The sequence below is a fragment of the Tiliqua scincoides genome, chromosome 1 (assembly GCF_035046505.1).
Source record: "Tiliqua scincoides isolate rTilSci1 chromosome 1, rTilSci1.hap2, whole genome shotgun sequence".
Lineage (NCBI taxonomy): Eukaryota > Metazoa > Chordata > Lepidosauria > Squamata > Scincidae > Tiliqua > Tiliqua scincoides.
The window spans coordinates 8,052,218-8,072,268 of NC_089821.1; the positions used below are offsets into that span (position 1 = coordinate 8,052,218).

Sequence of the window (20,051 nt, forward strand, 5' to 3'; positions counted from 1 at the left end):
GAGTCGGGAGGCCAGCTCATGGACATGCGCCAGCCTCCAGAGGCTGACTCCGACCAGTGCAAAGGTGAGTTCACACCAGCCTGGCGCAGGGGTTCGGGGAGGGCAGGGAAGGGTGGAATGAGGCTATTCTGGGTTTGGGGGAGGGCGGGCGGTGGGCGGGCCTGTGGGCTGGCTGGAACCGGGCAGGGGTGGAGCCAGGATCCTGCACTTGGTCTAGATTTTAACCCCACTCCTGGGAGACCTGGTGCAGCGCCAGGTTGCTCAGATCTGCACCACCTCTTTAGGCAGCACAGATCCAAGTAGCCTCAATGGGGCTGCTGCCATGTTACGAATTGATTCTCCTTGGTGCCAGCCTCGGGTGCCCTCTGGGGAGAAAGGTGGATTACAAATCCAATAAATAAATAAATAAATAAAATTCCCCTTGCCCCCGGCTGAGCCGCAGGCAGCTGGCCTTCTTGTTCCAGCACGGGTTAGGATTGGACTGCTATTCTGTGAGCAGGGTTGGCCCAAAACCTCCTGACACCTGAGGCGGCATGCCCAATGATGTGCCAGCCTCTGCTCCTCCAACTCTCCAATGTTCTAACTCAGCACTCTCCTCCCCTCAACATTTCCTCTTACTCTCTGCCCCTCCCTTTCTTCTTCTTCCATCCAGGAAATGGTAGGAAAAGGTGGAGCACTGAAGGCAAGTAGATGGACAGAGATGGAGGTTCTCCACTCTCTGCTGCCTAAGGAGAGCACCTCGTTGACCTCATGGATGGGCCAGTCCCGTATATGGGATAGAAGAGTAACTTGCAGGTTGATTCTGCACTTCTTTCCTCAGAAATAAGGTCCCCTGGCTTTCTTCATCTCCATGGACATAGAGAACATAAATACAACCTATGGTTATGGAAGCTCTTTGAACTTTTGGCATGTGCTATGTATATACAAAGTACATATTGCTATTTAGCTTGACTTTCTAGCACATGCTGTCAAAATTATCTCTATTATTTTGCTGTATTTGACCACCACACATATTTTAGTTTTATCTATATAGCAGCTATTTTTAATGTTTTTCTTCTCAATGCACATTGACTTCAATGGGCCTTGGGCCTGATCCAGCAAAGGCTCTTCTTACGTTAATGGTCTTCACCCCTTGTGATGTCACTTCTGGCTTCCAGGAGACCCTTCCGGGTTTTGCAGCTCTGTTTCTACAGCAACTGTTTGCAATAATGAATTGTTTGTCCCTCTTCCTCCGCTGACTCTGCCCAGGAGTGCCGGGCGATGGTGCCACTACAACAGGGCACAGTGACCTGAGGGCACAGTGACTGTGGTAAGTTTGGGAACCTCTGGCTTACTCCATACTAACAAGGTTCTGTTTGTTTCCCCTCCCCTTGTCCTGAAACAGATAAAGTAGGTGCACCCGACTCAAGTGGAAACAGAAGATGGAACTCCCTACTTGTACAACTTCCTTTCTTAATTCTGATCCTAGGGATCGGCATCATACTGGACAGAGGCAATACAGAAAGTTGCCCTCAACCTACCCTAGATCTGTAGTATGAACTTCGATCTGCAGTATGATCTGAACTATGATCTGCAGTATGACTTCAAGGGAATACAGCCTCTGCAAAGACCCAGAGGAGGGAAGGCAAAAATCAAATGTGAGTTGGAAAGTATAGTGATTAAAAAGGAGGAAGAAAGAAATGAAGAGAAAGTGTACCTAGACCATTTAGGGAAATAGCTGTGCTGAGTTATCTCTGGGACATATTTCCTTAACTGCCTTCTTCTATCATGTCAAAACCAGTCGTGGAGAGAAGGGTAAACATCATCATTAAAATAATGACTTTGGCTCCCACAGAGCTAAGCCTGGGAAGACTGTGAAAATCCTCGCGGCTCTCTGCCTGCCTGCAGCTTTTCTTTTTTGATGAAGCCTGAGCTTCCCCGTGGAACTGGGAAGACAGTTTTAATTTCATTTTTTTTTCCTTCTGAGAAATCTGGATCAGGCATGATTGCTCAGGACAGTACACAAGATGTGCAACTGTCCACTGGAAATACTATTGACAACTAAACAGAATACAGGCATGCCCCAGTACCCACAGGAGTTCCATTCCGGAACTCCCCCCCCCCCCGTGGTTAACCAAATCCATGGATATCAGGGAATGCACCCCCACCCTCTGGAGGGTGAGCCCAGCAGAGGCCGTGTACGTCCATCTGCGGCCTCTGCTGGGCTCAAACTAAGCCTTAGAGTAAAAAAAAAAGAAAAGTCATTTCCGTTTTCTTAGTGAAACTGGAAGTGACATTTTCAATGCCTTATAAGGCAGCGCACTAGCAAGCAGTCTGGCATTCTGGGTTATGTCAGAATGCCAGATGGGTTATGTCAGAATGCCAGATGCAAGGGAGGGCACCAGGATGAGGTCTCTTGTTATCTGGTGTGCTCCCTGGGGCATTTGGTGGGCCGCTGTGAGATACAGGAAGCTGGACTAGATGGGCCTATGGCCTGATCCAGTGGGGCTGTTCTTATGGCAGCTGCTAGTCAGTCCAATCCTAACCAGCATTGGCACAGCAGAGCCACATGGCCTACACTGTATCCAGCACTGGTTAAGAGGAGGCTGGAGGTCTACTCTTCCCCAGCCTGCCCAATGGGGCTTCTCAGATCTGCACCAGTGATATCTCTGGCACAAGTTTGAGAAGGCCCACGTAATGCTCCCAGGCCTGGAAAATAGGTTAGAATACCTCCACCAAGCCTGTCCCACCTCCATTCAACTCTCTCCCTGCCCTGGTACATCTCCTCTCTGCCTCTGTTCCACCCTCTGTGCTCAGTGTTACCTTTGTCACCTTTGCTGATGGCTGGACACAGCACCAGTGGGACAGGGCAGGCTTTCCTGCCAATGTTGGTCATCGCAAACATGTCTTATGGCACTTTTGCACCACTTAGCACTGGTTGTTGCCCCAGTGCTAGCGACAGATAGGATTGAGCTGTTAGCACTATAGCTTGGGTTCAGTGGTGTAGCTAGAGGGGATGCAAAGCACTAAGTTTTTCAGGGTCACTCAACCTCCCTGTCAGAGGCATTCTGGGTGGTTTTGCTCCCCCGCCTGGAATGGCTCCAAAGGGGAGGGAGAGGGGCCCCTTGCATGCAGCGGTGAGACTCCCTGCAAAACTTAGTGCTTTGCTATGCCACTTCTGGGTTCCAAGGTCCCCCACCTCTCAATCCTGCCATTTTGGTGGTGGACAGGCTTCAGACCTCCTGCCTCACAACATATAAGGACAGAGCTTTTAAAATGAAATTGACTTAAAACTCCCAATTCTCATAAGGCAAACCATACAAAGTGATATCTTTCCCCACCTTCCCCTAATTTGTACTAGACATGCTTCAGAAAGACCTTGTCCATGAGGACATCCAAGAGGGGGAATTAATGAGCTCTGCTGCTGCCGCATCTGCTGAATGGAAAAGGGATTCTCTTTCTCCTGCTTCTTTTTTATAACAATGACAGCAAGACAAGAAACGTTAAAAATTAAATTAATTTAGGATGCATTTGGTTAGGAAGGTTGCTATTAATCCAACAGCGAGGGCAGATGCATCTGCTACTCCCATCAGTATCAATGGAAAAAAAATCTTGCAGTGCTGATAACAACATGGCCTTTGGTGTTATCAGTTTAACCCATTTCTGCCCAGCCCACAGGTGTACACATTTGATCTCTGTTGGGTATATGCAACATTGGGCTGAAATGGCTTAAGTACAAGTCCAACCTTGTTCTACACAGATTTTGTATACACGGATTTGACTCAGTACGAACGGCCACTGCAAATGAGAAGGAATGTGCTGATCCCTGGAGAAGGGGAAAAAATTCCATCCCTTTAAAATCACACTTGAGCCAGGCAAAGGCTGGGGGTACTTTGCATTTCTAACTGCTGACTGCCTCACTAGCTAGCTAGTTGGCAACCTTCAGTCTCGAAAGACTATGGTATCGCGCTCTGAAAGGTGGTTCTGGAACAGCGTCTAGTGTGGCTGAAAAGGCCGATTCGGGAGTGACAATCCCTTCCACACTGGGAGCAAGTGCAGTCTGTCCCTGGTCTGTCTCCCTGGCTATGGGCCTTCCTTCTTTGCCTCTTAGCCTCAGACTGTTGGCCAAGTGTCTCTTCAAACTGGGAAAAGCCATGCTGCACAGCCTGCCTCCAAGCGGGCCGCTCAGAGGCCAGGGTTTCCCACTTGTTGAGGTCCATCCCTAAGGCCTTCAGATCCCTCTTGCAGATGTCCTTGTATCGCAGCTGTGGTCTACCTGTAGGGCGCTTTCCTTGCACAAGTTCTCCATAGAGGAGATCCTTTGGGATCCGGCCATCATCCATTCTCACGACATGACCGAGCCAACGCAGGCGCCTATGTTTCAGTAGTGCGTACATGCTAGGGATTCCAGCACGTTCCAGGACTGTGTTGTTTGGAACTTTGTCCTGCCAGGTGATGCCGAGAATGCGTCGAAGGCAGCGCATGTGGAAAGCGTTCAGTTTCCTCTCCTGTTGTGAGCGAAGAGTCCATGACTTGCTGCAGTACAGAAGTGTACTCAGGACGCAAGCTCTGTAGACCTGGATCTTGGTATGTTTCGTCAGCTTCTTGTTGGACCAGACTCTCTTTGTGAGTCTGGAAAACGTGGTAGCTGCTTTACCAATGCGTTTGTTTAGTTCGGTATCAAGAGTATCCAGCCTGTAAACTTTTTAATTTTTTTAAACTGCTTTTATTTAACACGTTTTATGGTATCATCAGGGAGTCCCACAATCAAATCCCTGAGGATGTCAAGGCACGACCTTATTCCATTGAGAGCAATGGAAGGGCAAGAAACCTGGAAGTGAGTCTTTAAATCTATTTTTCCACCTTTTTTATTCACAGAATTTTTTTGTCCACTAGGGGTTCCAGAACGGAAGCCCATGAGGGACAATCTGTATACCAGGAATGGTTTTTCTACTATAACACAGGCATACACAGTTAAAACTTAGACCTATTTTTGGCTTATATTTGGAGTGCCATATCCCCAAAGCAAAAACCAGTCAGGCAAATACAATCCCATTTTCTGATTCGGCGCCCCCAAAATATCCTAAATCCATTCAAACATCCTTGGCAACTAAAAAAAAATATGTGGGTTCTTTGTAGGCTTGTGTAACGATGAATTTAAATATTTCCCAAATCCCCTGGAAGTGACACTGAGTTCCAGAATCTTAACTCTTCAATGTTATTCCCTCCTGATTGATTTTTTTTCCTGCCTTTGTCCCTATTCCACCCCACAAAAGTGTGATCTGAGTAATTGTGAAAAAGAAAATAGACACTTCTCTAATGATACATTCCAGTTCAACACCATCAGTCATTCAGGCGCAGGTGCAAACGTCTATAATCCTTGGTGTCAGATACCTGACAGCCTCTGCAGGCGAACGGCATGATTGTCGGAAGATTTGTCTGCAAGACGAAACCCCTGTCATTTGGGGAGAGCTTCAAGTGCAATTGTGCAGCATGTAAGATGCTAGGATACTATTTATTTTACATGGGGATATTGAAAGAGTTCATCAGCCCAAGGGTCAGTTGGAATGATACATGGGCATGGAAGATCCACTGGACAAGAAAAGCACCAGGAGTCTGCTATTTTAGGGCACCGATCAGGATTCTCTGGAACTCAGCCCCAGAGGTAATGCTTCAAGAGAACTGAAGAGACAGTTTCCTGAGAGGGCAAGAGGAGCAAGGACAGGTGGGACTGGGAGAATTCTTCCTCTCTAGGGCTTCATAGAACAAACACTACATTTTTTATTAGGGCACCAAAAGCACAGCTAGAAATCCTAACCAGCAGTTAATGATTGGCAAGGAAGTCCTGTGACATGGCAGTTTCTGGAGCTTCATCTTAGGAATCTAACAGCCCAATTCAGTGCAAATTCTTGTGCAGTGGGGCTGGCTGGGCTGCATCCTGGGAGAAAATTTCAGCTGCTGGAGATCTCCATGGGTAAGGGGATACTTGTCCCCGTGCCCCAGAGTAAGCCCCAGCTGCTGCAGTGGGGCAACTTGGACCTGCATAAGTATAATCTCTGGCGCAAGTCTGTATTGTCCTTTGTCGGCAGATCAGGCCTAGGAAGGGGGATAGGATGTGGCATGTGCCAGCACTGCCAATCCCATCCCTCCCAGGCCTGATCCATCCATCTTTGCCCCCATCACCACTGGGGCGGATCCAGTGTTTGTGTTTTTTTGGGGGGGGGCCTTGTGCCCCTTCAGGCCAGGCTGAGGAAGGGCAGTTCAGTGAGCAAGGGCTGCAGGCCTCCCCAAGTCACCTCCTTGGAGCTCCCAAAGAAACAACCTTGCTCCTTGGCAGCCCAACTCCTTATAAGCCCGGCTGCCAGGTCAGGGAGCCTCTTCCCTTCCGGCCACATGGCCCACCTGAGGTTTCCCGAGACCTCAGACCAGCCAGAGCATCGGCTGGGTGCGGTCTCTCTGCTGACGCCCCACCCAGTGGATGTTCTGGAAGCAGACTTCACTCCCCATCGCTGGCACAACAGTTGGGGGGGGCATGCACAGAGTTCACCCTTTCAAGCACATGCTACTCCTTCTGCCAGCACAAGTGGGTGCACCCAGGCTTTCGTGCAAGCACCAGTAACTGCTATGCTGTTGCAAAGTGCCTTGTGGCACTTTTGTATCAACGAGCACTGGGTTCAGCACGCACTGTGCCCACATACACGCTATTCAGTATTGTGCCATGAGTACCTCTTGAAACGTATGGAGAATACAATGAGGAAATATACATCACCTTGAGTTCAAAGGAGGCAAGGTGGGATATAAATACTTAAAAAATGGTATAATTGTTGGTGTGAGCCCTCAGCTATCTTATTTAAGTGCATGCTGTATATTTATTACCACCTGACCTGATTTTGGAGTTCTTTACCTCATTACGATTCGATGTTAATTCGTCTCTTTAAACCTTACATAACACGGTTCAATAAAAATGCCCCCCCCCAAAACTGGAAGGTGTACAATTTTATCTAATAATGAATAATAAATCACAGGTTTCCAAAAGAAAGCAACATTTTGGATACACATCTAGCTTTTGAAGCCCTTAGTATCGCTCAGAATTCTCATTTTTCCATTCCCTCGGAGAGAATGTTTTTATAATAAACTTGAAAACCATTTGCAAGTGGGGAGGGGAAGTTCTACCAGATATTAGACAAACACTTTGTATTTCCCCCTGCTGAAAGTTCTTGAGCACTTTGAATTTTCTCCCTACTGTTCACCAGCAGGGATCTTATTAATCATTTGAGTTATTGGATTATTACATTTCAGTATACAGTACAGTAATCCATTATGCTGAATCTTTATCGCTGATGTCCTGTATAGGTTTCTATGAAAAACTGTCTGCATCTACAGTGAACTTGGGCTGCCTGATCTTCTCCTAAGACTACAGACATAAACCGAACTGAAATGGAAAAGAAGTGTACACTCTCAGTCTCAGGGACCTACATTTACCTCTTAGCCAGTGATTTGTAATTAACCTCTCCATGTGGCTAATATAATAATTACCAGCTGATAATTAACAAGAAGGCATGCCAGGCAAATGACACATAATGTTACGTTGTCTTTCCCTGGCTTTATTACACATCACATTCGAATTTGTGTGTGGTCAGGTTGAGCTTGTGCTTGTTATTCATCAGGCCAAATGTACCCACCGGACATGAATGGTGACCTCTCTGCTACGTCACAATCCTCCTGTTTTGCATGATCAGGCAGGCAGGACAACTAGCCAGAGATCTGTCGCTGCACAGGGTCAGTCAGCTGCCTTCCACTTGTGGGTCACAAGTTGTCCTGGACACGGTCAGGCTGTAAACGCTGCGGTGCTGACAGTTGAGGAGTTGCATGAAATCACAGCCGTGACTGTGGAATCTGCTGTACAATTGAAATACAATTTAGCAGCTAGATAAGCCGAGTTTTCCAAGAGCTAAGAAACGAATAACATTACCTGAACATCTCCAGTTACTGTCAGTCTGCCACAATGTTTATATCCCTGACCCAGTCAGATTTCATCTTCTGCAGATTTTTCATTTCAAAGACTCTGATTTCCCACATCCAGAGGAATTTTGCACAGTAACGGAGAGTTCTGGAAAGTTGTGGCAAGGTAACACTTCTGTTGGGGGGAGGGAAGGGTTAACTGGACACACTGAGTCCAATATTCAAATTGTTCTTAGTGCAACGCCAATTCATTTCACTTATATTTGAGCCAGAGCAACGTTTCAAATACAGATACATTAGACCTAGATACATCAGATACATCAGGCCTAGAAAGTATTCAAAATTGATCTGCCACCTTTCAATAAAGATATTCCAGGGCAGCATAAAGTACAAGACCAATGGTCCATACATATGGACCATTAAAACCATAAAGTACAAGACAAAGGGCACAATCCAGAGGCACAGGAGGGTCGCAAATGTGCCGTAAGGTGGGCGGGTGGGGAGCAGGAGACGGGGCTGGTACCCAGCAGTTATGCCGGATCCCAACCCCCATTGCCGGGCAGTTCAGAGCGGCTTCAAGCCGTTCCGCTCTCCTAGAACTCCGTCCTCCTCAGAAGGTGGTGCAACTCCAAGGAGACCCATATGGGCCAGTGTGCCTTACCCAGAGGTAAGGGGAAGAGTTTCTCCTCTTGGCTTGCCTGTTCCAGTGCAGGATAGGATTACGCTCAAAGGTTGTAAGCCTATGCACATTTACCTGGGAGTAAACTCCATGGAGCTCAATATAACTTGCTTCTGAGAAGACATGCATAGGATTGTGCTGAAAAGGGAAACAATAATACAGATCCTGCTTCGTGATTCACTGGGGTTCCATGAATTTAAATGGATTTAAATGGAAAAAATCAGTGGATACCAAATCAGTGGAAAAATAGCTTTACTTCCAGGTTTCTTGCGCCTCTATTGTTGCCCCGGAAAACATATGGACACTATACTGCATTCAGCCACTAGATGGGGTGAATAATGGAATCTAATGGAATGAAATTATAATTATTTAACAGTGCAAAGGTAGGAAATTGGATTTTGCTGCTTTTTTCCTTGTTGCAAGGCATTTAAAGGTGAACCTTGGTATCAGTTGTGAGTCAAATCAGTGGATACCAAGGTCCCACCTGTAAAACAATGCAATAGAAAGTGGCAGCCAAAAGAAATATGGAGCTCAGGAAAATATTAAGGGACTAGGGGGTAGGCCCTCAGTTTAGCTGTACTTGTCGAAAGAGGCGACTAAACAGCCACCGGGTAGATGGGATTCGTCAGCCTGGGAAGGAAGCTCATCTGAGAGAAGGAAAACTCTGATCCCAAACCTCCACTGCCTTGTGGCTACATCCAATTACGGAAAAGGCTTCAGGAGTCAACCTCGAGGCAAAATCCAGAGCCGCAGTCCCTGAGGCAGTTCATGGCTGAACACAGTCACGTTCTGGCAACTCCTGCGACGCCACTGGAACCAACCAGGTAGGCACCAGGCAAGCCTCCCTGAGGACAGCAGTTCACAAATGTGGTGCCACCATAAAAAAGGCCTCCTACCCAGCCTCTACCTCCCCCATTTCAGATAGTAGGGCTACCCCAAAATGACACTCCAATAGTGATGTGCAATTTCAAAAAATAAGCACCAGCAGTTTGAATTATGCCTAGAAATAGACTAAAAGCCAGTGCAATTGTTTAGGTGCTAGTGAGCTATGTTTCCATCATCTGGGTAGCCAGGTCTAAGGTAGACTTTTTGTAGGCAAAGGGATGTCGGCTTTGGTAAAAAGGGCTGTCCCCTCAGAATGGTGACCACCACATTCTATGGTGAGGAGGCAGTTGCATCCAATTGCTTTCCCCTGCTTCATTTTGCATCTGACCGATTCCACCCTCCCACCACCCCCTCTTGCCTCTCCTGCTTACCTTATCTGATGATCAGTGGGGAACTAGTTGCAACAATGGCCGGTAATTCTAAGATTGGGCTGAAAGTTTCCCAATTGTCACTGTTTTGTCCCCACATCTTAGCTACTACATGACAAGTGGAAATTCTGCAGGGGCAGCTTTGCCCCCATTCCATCTAGAAAATGGTTGGTCCTAGTGAAGTCCTCAGGTATTGTGCAGCTATTAAAGGCATAAGAGACCTGCCAGAAAAATACATACAGTACAGATATGGTCACTATTTCAGTGGCGTAGCTAGGGGAGTGCAAAGCACTAAGTTTTGCCGACGCCTGAATGTGCCATGCAAGGGAGATGGTGAGATGGTGTGCCATGCAAGGAGATGGTGAGGGACAGCTTACACGGCGCATTCATGCGCCTGCAAAACTTAGTGCTTTGCAGTCCCTCTAGCTACACCACTGCCTTATTTAATTGTGGAAAGAGAAAATAAATAGATGGAGATTCTCCTGAATTATAGTTGAACTTCCTTGGTGTATTGTGTGGATATTTCAGAGGAGAGCAATCGTGTATAAAAACGGCATCCTTGGTATATTAAGATTCTTGTTGATACTGAGAACTACTGAAGCTTCTGTCTTTTATTTAACGATTCTGTCAGACCAGATTCCCTTGACTGAATAGCAGTCCTGTTTTACTTGCTTGCTGATTTGCTACTGACTGATACAGAATTGCACAACAAAACGCGCACTATGCGGTCATGCTCTCTGCAGTGCTCCCACTTCTTTGTGAACACCCGCCTCATGTATAGTGTTCCCCTCCCAAAGTGTTATCACTTGTAAATTTGGAAGAATAATTTAAAAACCGAAGTGAATTTGCTCAGCAAAAATCAGGGTTTTTTTTGCTTTTTCATACATTTATCAGGTTCGTGGGGTGGTAATTCAAAATGGCCGTAGTCCAACAAAAACTGGGGACTTTTAGCATGTGCTCCCTTCTCTGATTGAAGGTAAGGCCAAACCTGGAGTATTGCGTCCAGTTCTGTCGCCACACCTCGAAAAGTAAATAGTGGAGATGGGAAAGGTGCAAAAGAGAACAACCAAAATAATTACTGGGCTGGGGCACCTTCCCTATGAGGAAAGGCTACAATGTTTGGGCCTCTTCAGTTTAGAAAAGAGGCGTCTGAGAGGGGATGTGATTGAGACATACAAAATCATGAAGGGGATGGACAGAGTGGATAGAGAGAGACACTCTTTTCCCTCTTGCATAACACCAGAATCAGGGGACATCCACAAAAGTTGACTGTTGGGGAGAGTTAGGACAGAAGAAAATATTTCTTTACCCAGCATGTAATTAGTTTGTGGAACTCCTTGCCACAGGAAGCAGTGATGGCATCTTGCCTAGATGCCTTTAAGAGGGGATTAGATAAATATCTGGGGGAAAAGTTCATTACGGGTTACAAATCATAGTAGTTATGTGTAAGCTCTTGATTTTAGAGGCAGGCTGCCTCTGATTGCCAGATGCAGGGGAGGGCACCAGGACGCAGGTTGTGTCTGTTGTCTTGTGTGCTCCCTGAAGCATTTGGTGGGGCACTGTGAGATACAGGAAGCTGGACTAGTGGGCCTTTGGCCTGATCCAGCAGGGCTGTTCTTATGTTCAATAGGATAGAACTTTAGCTGGATCATGCCCATGTAACATTGTGAAAAGGAGAAGGAATGCTTGGATACAGCTTGTCAGTTTGAAAAGCACAGCGCACTTCTGCACAGCTATTCGGGATGGTACACACCCCCACACTACCTGAATCCTCTCCCCCCAAAATGTCGTCTCTGCATGACGTGGGAGGGCAAAAGGGCTGCAAAGGTGCCAGTTAAAGAAATAATTTTAGTTAAACACAGTTCAGGTTGTCACATTTTTGAAAGATCAGGAGTGCAATACTATCAGCCCAATCCTATGGGCCCGCTGTGCTGGCACAACTTGAGTTCTGGTGGCGCAGCATGTTTTTCGGTGGTTGCAAAGTGTGACCCACCATTCCTGCAGCCAGGCTGCTGCCACAAGTGATGAGCAGCCACAGCCATGAGCCACCGACCTCCCAAACAGCCCCGGCACAGTAAGTCAGTATGTTGACACCTGGAGTGGACAGAGAGTGGAACAGGGAGGAATGGGGCAGACTACGGAGTGGGGAGGGGTGTGTGTCAAGGTCAAGAAGGAGGTGGTATCAGCAGGAGAAGTGCCACCGATATCCTATCCCCTTTCCCTGTTTTGATCCACATTCCTGTGTCCAAGGAGACTTGGGCCAGCAAAATTGCTGGCACAGGTCTGAGTAGTCCCATCAAGGCTGTGGAGGTTTACCCTGGGCAAGGGAACAGATGTTCCCTTACCTGGAGGGGACCACTGGGACTGCCCCCTCCACAGCATTCAACACATGCTCCAACTGCATCGGTGAGGGGTTTAGATAAGATTGGACTGTATGTGTATTTACTTGGACGTAAGCGGCATTTGGAGAATTCAGGGAATGATTTTTCACTCCACACTGAAAGTCAATAGTGCTGCAGAAACCAAAGAATCAGTTCTGAATCAAAGCTTTCTAGAAAAGTGCCTGCAATCCTGCATGAAGTTAAGCTGCTCAAACCCTGTTGACATCAATCTATTTGAGCTGCTTTGTTGTGTGCAGGATTGAAGTCATGGGCATCTCAGCCAACAGCTTGCACCCCAGTCTTGGTCTGCACTGTCTACATAGGTGGCAAGGAAGACATGCACACAAACACTTCAGAAGGCAGGATACCATGTAAGCAGCAAAGCAGCTGTTACTGCTCAGGCATTCTTGTCCAACAGCATCTTCAGTTTTATGAGGATTGGCGAAGCTTGTCCAAACACCAGGCCACACTGTTTCTCCAGTGAGAGATGATCCCATCTTTCCAACAAGGAGAGAAGAGGCTATTTTAAGTTTCGAATGCTTTGATGCAACCCTGCCAACCTCCCCTCCCCTCCCTGTCTTTTAAAATGAATGACAGATGACGGTTTACCTGCTTTTAAAAACCACCAAGCAAAATATCAAACCTCAGTTAAGAAATTCAATTCCTGGCTTAGTCACAGATTTATTTGTTGAGAGGACCCCAAGAGAGTGCTGCTCAAATTGCCTTGCACTTCCGTTCACGTCTGTAAATGATGACTTCCTCGCTGTACAGAAGTGCTAAAAAGATAAACTCGGTTCTGTTTAGTACTTGCGGAGAAGTGTTTGCATTGTGTCGCAATATGGAGATAGGCAGAAACATGGGACTTTTGAGTAGGTGTGCATAGGATCAGTGGCATAGCTAAAAGGGGTGCAAAGCACTAAGTTTTTCAGGGAGTCGGGCAGGCAGCCCCTTCCCCTCCCCAAGCATTTGCCTCCATTTTGCACCCACTGCCCAGAATGGCTCCAAAGGGGAGGGGCTACTTGCACACCACGGTGAGGCTCCCTGCTCAGTGCTTTGCACCCCCTCTAAGTTATGCCACTGCATAGGACTGAGCTATAAGAATGTGAACAACAGAACTGCATTCCATGAGACTCTGGTTATAGGTAAGGAAACCATGGGAAATTTGCTACTGACTTCAGCAAAGCCTGGTTGGTGGAGATACGCATGCAGGTCCCAGGCAACTATCTAAAACTGTAGCAAGGAAACTGCTGAACTGATCACCTACATTAGGCTAAAATATTTTTTATTGGGCAACTTTTGTATTAATGAGGACAGTTCAATCACTTGTATTTTTTTATGTTTTATGCTGGCAACCTTCAGTCTTGAAAGACTCTGGTATCGCACTCTGAATGGTGGTTCTGGAACAGTGTCTAGTGCGGCTGAAAACACATGTCCTATCAAAAGCAACAGGGTTGTGAAAAAATGAAGTTTCCAAGTCAGGCTTCCCAAGGTAAAGCATTTGTTATCACCACCAGTGTTGGTGGTTGCTGGGGGCCCTGGACCTCCCCCTCCCCAGCACCTCACAAATAGCCCCTGATAGTGTATTGGGAATTATCACAGTACTGAAGGTTCAGGGGTCAACTTGCTCAAGGGGGCCCTCTGATGAATGTGGGCTCTTGGCCAGGGTCTGACTTCTGACGTCACCCCTGGTCACCAGGTTGCATGCAGGCAGCAAAGTACACCTCTTTTAAACTCAAAGACGTTCTTAGTTCTATGAGGGGCACCATTCATAGTGTAGCAATGTATAATATCAGGATTGACTGTAAAATCACATCTGCTTTCATCCATTTTATGACCAAAGTGACTTTTGGCCCACTCCTAAGAGGGCCTCAGTCACCATCTACCTTTGGCCAGCACTGTGAAGAGGGTTAGGTTGGTGAGGAGCAGCTGCCACTGCCTCCCCCCTGCTCCCCCTGGTGCAATAGTGAAGGCTGTGGCAGTCACCTCCTCCATTTGCTCACTGTGCCACTCTCTCTGCAGCTCAGTGGTGTGGATTCACTGGGCCCAAACACCCCTGCTGCACCACCAAGAGGGAAAGCCCAGGGAAAGAAACAAAAAACTAAGGGGCCACATCACCTCCCCGTCCACTTCCTGGGGGGGGGGAAGGGACTCCACATATCAGAAGTTCTGGAAGGCCATTCGTGTTGCCAGCAAGAGTGCAATGAGGGTGCACTTCACCCCATCTCCTGCCACTGCCTCCTTGCAGCCTGCCACTGACACAAGCTACAACAACCCATTTCTTGCTTGCCCAAGTGCCTATCAGATCTCCCTCCCTTTACCTTGCTTCTTGTGCAGTTTTCCTTAAACCAGGAAGTGCAAGAATCCTGTCTTTATTTACCTGAACCAAGGAACAAAGTTCCATTTCAATGGCACCAGAAGTCATGCACTTTGGAATTTGACTAAACTGTGCAAGCAGCTCAGTAAGGACCCCCCTTCTGTACAGTAGCTCTGTGCAGTGGCATAGCTGGGGGGGGGAGAGCACTAAGTTTTTCAGGGAGCCTCAACCACAGCGTACAAGTGGTCCCCCTTCCCTTAGGAGCCATTCCATGCTGGGGCAGCAAACTGGAGGCTAATGCCTGGCTCTGAAGGGGAGGGGCCCCTTGCACACCCCAGTGAGGCTCCTTTCAAAATGTAGTGCTTTGCCCCCCTCTAGCACTAAGAACAGCCCCACTGGATCAGGCCATAGGATCAGGCCATAGGCCCATCTCGTCCAGCTTCCTGTATCTCACAGCGGCCCACCAAATGCCCCAGGGAGCACACCTGATAACAGGAGACCTGCATCCTGGTGCCCTCCCTTGCATCTGACATAGCCCATTTCTAAAATCAGGAGGTTGCACATACACATCATGGCTTGTAACCCGTAATGGACTTTTCCTTCAGGAACGTGTCCCATTCCCTTTAAAGGCATCCAGGCCGGACGCTGCCACCACATCCTGTGGCAAGGAGTTCCACAGACCAACCACACGCTGAGCAAAGAAATCACACGCTGAGTAAAGAAACTGGTTCTGTGGCAAAGGCAGCAGCACTCCAGATCACAGGGGTGCTGCATCATGTCTGCTCAGAAGTCAGTCCCACTGAGTTCAGTGCCACTCCTAGGAAGGTGTGTCTAGGAAGGCAGCCAAGATCATGTTGCCCAGGTGCCCCCCCCCCGCAGACAGTGGCGTAGCTAGAGGGGGTGCAAAGCACTAAGTTTTGCAGGGAGCCTCACCATGGCGTGCAAGCACCCCCCTCTCCTCCGGAGGCATGGGTGCGAAACAGACCACACGCCTGGCTCTGAAGGGGAGGGGGAAGGCCCCTTGCACCCTAAGGTGAGGCTCCCTGCAAAACTGAGTGCTTGGCACCCCTTCTAGCTACGCCACTGGGTTCAATGCCCCTCCCAGGAAAGTTGCCTAGGGAGGCAGCCAAGGTGCCTCTCCAGATCCAGACGCCCCCCCCCCTTTCCTTGCACTTTCCAGTTGGGATTCCCCCTCCCTTTTTATGGGGGGGGCTGTTGCTGAAGTCTCCTTAAGCCCGGGCCGGCTCCGGCTTGGTCCTGGGCGGAGGATCCCAGCAGGAGGAGCGCTCCAGTCCCGCTGTGGATCAGCCTCCTGCGGGACGGTCCTCAGACCCACCCCCGGGGGTGGGGGCTCCCGCTGGGCCCCGGTGGCAGGGCGAGGAGGCGGAGGAGGAGGCTGCCTGCGAGGCTGCCTCTGCCATTGGCCCGCGCGCGCCCCTCCCGCCGCTGGGCTCGCAGCTGGGCGGCCCGTGGATGCGGCTGGCGCTGGGCGGGAGCCGGGCTAGGCAGGCAGGCGCCGTCGGGGAGCGCCCGGAGTTCGCTTCCAGGAACCGAGCCCGGGAGGACGGAGCCCCGGTCCCGGCCGGAGAAGGCAGGTGAGTCCCGGAGGCTGCCGCGGCGCCCAGCTGCCTCCTTCCCGGACCTGCAGGGTCGCTGCCCGCCTGGTGGGGCTGGGGGGGGGGAGCATCCCCAGGAGGAGCAGCTCAGTGGCGTAGCTAGTGGGGGGGCAACCACTAAGGGCTCAGTCCTAGGCTGTCTGCTCGGAAGTCACTCCCATTGGATTCAGTGGGGCTCAGGAGAGGGTTGCAGCCGAAGTTTTGCAGGGGTCCTGGCCGCAGCAGCGTGCAGAGCGTCCCTCCCCTTCGCAGCCATTCCAGGCGGGGGAGCAGAACGGACGCGGCCAGGCTCCCTGCAAAACTTAGCGCTTTGCCCCCCCTCTCGTTACACCCTCCCCAGTGCTTTAACCCCCCCCGCTAGACCTCCTCTTCCCCCTCCGATTTGCTCCCCCCGCCTGGAATGGCTCCGAAGGGGCGGGCCCCCTTGCACGCTGCTGCGGCCAAGCTCCCTGCAAAACTTACCAGCGCGTTGCCCCCCCCTCGTGACATCTCCCGAGTGCTTTACAGCCCCTCTAGCTGGACTCCCTTGTGCTCCCCCCGCCTGGAATGGGTCTGAAGGGGAGGGCCCCCTTGCCTGCTGCTGAGGCCAGGCTCCCTGCAAAACTTAGCGCTTTGCCCCCCCCGTGCCATCCCCCTAGTGCTTTACCCCCCTTTCCCCTCCCTTTTGCTCCCCCCGCCCAGAATGGCTCCGAAGGGGAGGGCGAGGGCCCCCTTGTATGCTGCTGCGGTCAGGCTCCGTGCAAAACGTAGCGCTTTGCCCTCCTCTGGCTACGCCACTGTTCTCCTGGGTTCCTGGCGCTGGCCGCCGCGCCGGGGAAGAAGGCTGGTCCTGTTGCGGGGTTTGGGACTGGGGCTGCCCGTTGGAGACAAGGTGGCCCCTCCCCGGGACGAGATGCTCCTGGCTGGCTTGGGAGGGGGGCAGATGTTCTGTTCTCATTGGGGGGGTCTAAATGGCCCCGATCCCTCTGGCAAGACCTGCACGAATGTCCCTGGCGAAGGGCACTGGGCAGCTTTGCTGGCAGCAAAAGTTCTCGCCTGCTGGATGGAGAGAGGGCGATCCTCTGGCTGGAGGACATTCGCCTGGAGGACAGGCTGGGTTTGCAGGAGACCCTGGGATCATCCAGGCTGGAAGCTGGCCACTCCACTTAGCCTTGGCCCATGGTGGGAGAAGTCAAAGCTGGAGCCAGGGGTGCTAGGGCTTCTGGAGCATCAACCCTTCTCTAGCTGTGGGATCTGCCCGCTTGAGCAGCCAGTGGTGGGATGTGGGGTGCTTGTGAGGCATGTGAGCTTTTCAGGGACCTGTGATGGACAGGGAGGCAGGTGAGGCAGAGCCTCCCCACCGCAGTCCCTCCCCACCAGAGTCCTTTGAAAAGTGCCACTGCAGTGTGAGGTGAGGCAGAGGACTCCACCTGTGAGGCATGCTGGGTGGGGAGGCAGGTGAGGCAGTGCCTCCCCACTGGATGTCCTTTGAAAAGCACCGCCTCTTGTGCATGGGTTTTGAGTGCTTGAGCAACTTGCACGGTGCTTCTCCAAGGAGGGGGAAAAGCACTGCCTCACCTGCCTCCACACCCACTGCACATCCCTGGAGCTTTTGTGAGCTGTTGGAAGCAGTGCTGTTCTCCTGCCCTGTCGCCACTGTCGCTTTTTCCTTCTTCAAATCTGACATGCTCGTAATCAGTGCTGGAAAGCATAGCAAGCCCCAGAGTGCCAGGATTCGTATGCAGTCCAGAAATGGATGCCCCCACTGCACCCTCTCGCGCCATGAGCTTATTCTGGCTGTCAAGACAGCAGTCCTGAGCACCCCTGTCTTGCTATGGAAGCATGTGGGACCTGCTCTCCAGTAGATGTGCTGCGGGCTGGGAGTTGGAGACACTGATCGCTTGACAGCAGGCATGTTCGGTGGAAATCAGGCTGCAGAAGCTGAATAATTACTCCAGTCTTACATTCATCAGTGAAAGCATGCAGTGCGTTGTACAAAATTGGAAACAGGGCTTAGGAGCTGCAGGGCCCAGTGGGAAACGTTTTTTGCAGGGCGCCAAGTTCACAGCCAAGGTCTCTAAAATCTGAACGATATCAATAAAATGTATTATAGGTTTTGCTTTCCTTTCTACCATAGAGATACAATCAAAACATGCGCTTAAAAAGGGCATGGGAGTTAGAGCCCAACCAATCCTAGGTATGTCTACTCAGATGTAAGTCCTGTTATGTGGTTGGTCTGTGGAACTCCTTGCCACAGGATGTGGTGACGGCATCTGGCCTAGTTGCCTTTAAAAGGGGATTGGACAAGTTTCTGGAGGAAAAATCCATTACGGGTTACAAGCCATGATGTGTATGTGCAACCTCCTGATTTTAGAAATGGGCTATGTCAGGTGCAAGGGAGGGCACCAGGATGCAGGTCTCTTGTTATCTGGTGTGCTCCTTGGGGCATTTGGTGGGCTGCTGTGAGATACAGGAAGCTGGACTAGGTGGGCCTATGGCCTGATCTAGTGGGGCTGTTCTTATGTTCTAGTCCAGGGGTGCCCAAACCCCGGCCCTGGGGCCACTTGAGGCTCTTGAGGCCTTTCAATGCGGCCCTCAGGGAGCCTCCAGTTTCCAATGAGCCTCTGGAGATTTGTTGGAGCCCGTGCTGGCCCAATGCAAATGCTCTCAGCGTGAGGGCGACTGTTTGACCTCTCATGTGAGCTGTGGGATGAGGGCTTGTTCCACTGCTTGCTGTTTCACTTCTGTGATGCAGTAGTGGCAGTAAAGGAAAGGCCAGCCTTGCTTTGTGCAAGGCCTTTTATAGGCCTTGAACTATTTCAAGACCTTCATTCATTCATATAAGTTCTTCTTTAATGTATTCATTTATGTAAACTTATGTAAATTTATTCAAATTTTAAATGTAAATTAATTCCTTTTTCCCCAGTTCCCTACACAGTATCAGAGAGATGATGTGGCCCTCCTGCCAAAAACTTTGGACACCCCTGTTCTAGTCGATGGGGCTTACTCCCAAGAAAATGTAGATAGGATTGCAGCCTTGATGAACCAAATGGATTTAAGCACATTTTCATATAAAATTGCATACAAGATAAGAATAGATTATTTAATAGGGGGTCCCTTTCAGCATGGAGTCCATTTGGTCTTAAAGCCGGTGCTGATTTGAAAGGCCTCAAATCATAAAACAGTACTCTCCACAGCAATAAGATCAAACAATCCATCGATAAAGTTTGCAAACTGACACACATTTCTGTTGGAGCAAGTTCCATTGGATTTAGCTGAACTTACTTCTGAGTAGAAATGCTGTTGACATACAACTTGCACTCTTAGGCTTGTAGCACAGAAAGCAGACCTTGCTACAGGACATCCCCCCCCTTCTAAGGAGTGGTTTAGATATAAGCACGTTTTTAAAGCTTCTTGTTAATGCACAAACTCTCATTCTGTTGCATCTCTCTCTCTTTCACCTCTCTGTTTCTCCAGAAATAAGAGTAAATCACCTGCATTTCTAACTTCGCTGTCTTTTTATTCCTGCAATTTATTTTGGGACCCAGGCGACTTGTGACTTCATAGCGTAGATAGCAGCAAAATCGATATATCCTGCACTTCACAAGCAAATGCTTCTTAAGGCTCTCCTAGGAGTCCTAGTTGAAGTGACAAGAACAATGCTGGCAGGGCTTCTGACACTCTGCCGTTCTGCTTTGTTGCAAGGAATGGGCCTCCTGTTGAAAATACTGTGGGGGGGACCGCCATACATTATTCTGATTGTCTTCATTAAGAATGGAATAACTTGCCATGGTGGGAAACCACAGAAATATATTTTTTCCAATAATCAGATTTCCCATAAACTTCTATGTATCAGGGTAGAGGTGGTATATAACTCTGAATTTCTTA

General features: G+C 49.4%; 1 protein-coding gene across 1 annotated transcript in view; it reads left to right on the forward strand.

Moving 5' to 3' along the window:
• The first annotated feature begins 16,134 nt into the window (after positions 1–16,134).
• STXBP6 (syntaxin binding protein 6) overlaps positions 16,135–20,051 on the forward strand; it is a 140,477-nt gene continuing 136,560 nt past the window's right edge. The window contains exon 1 of the mRNA XM_066611165.1: positions 16,135–16,163. The gene's annotated coding sequence lies outside the window, so the exon portion shown is untranslated. The remainder of the gene's footprint in view (positions 16,164–20,051) is intronic.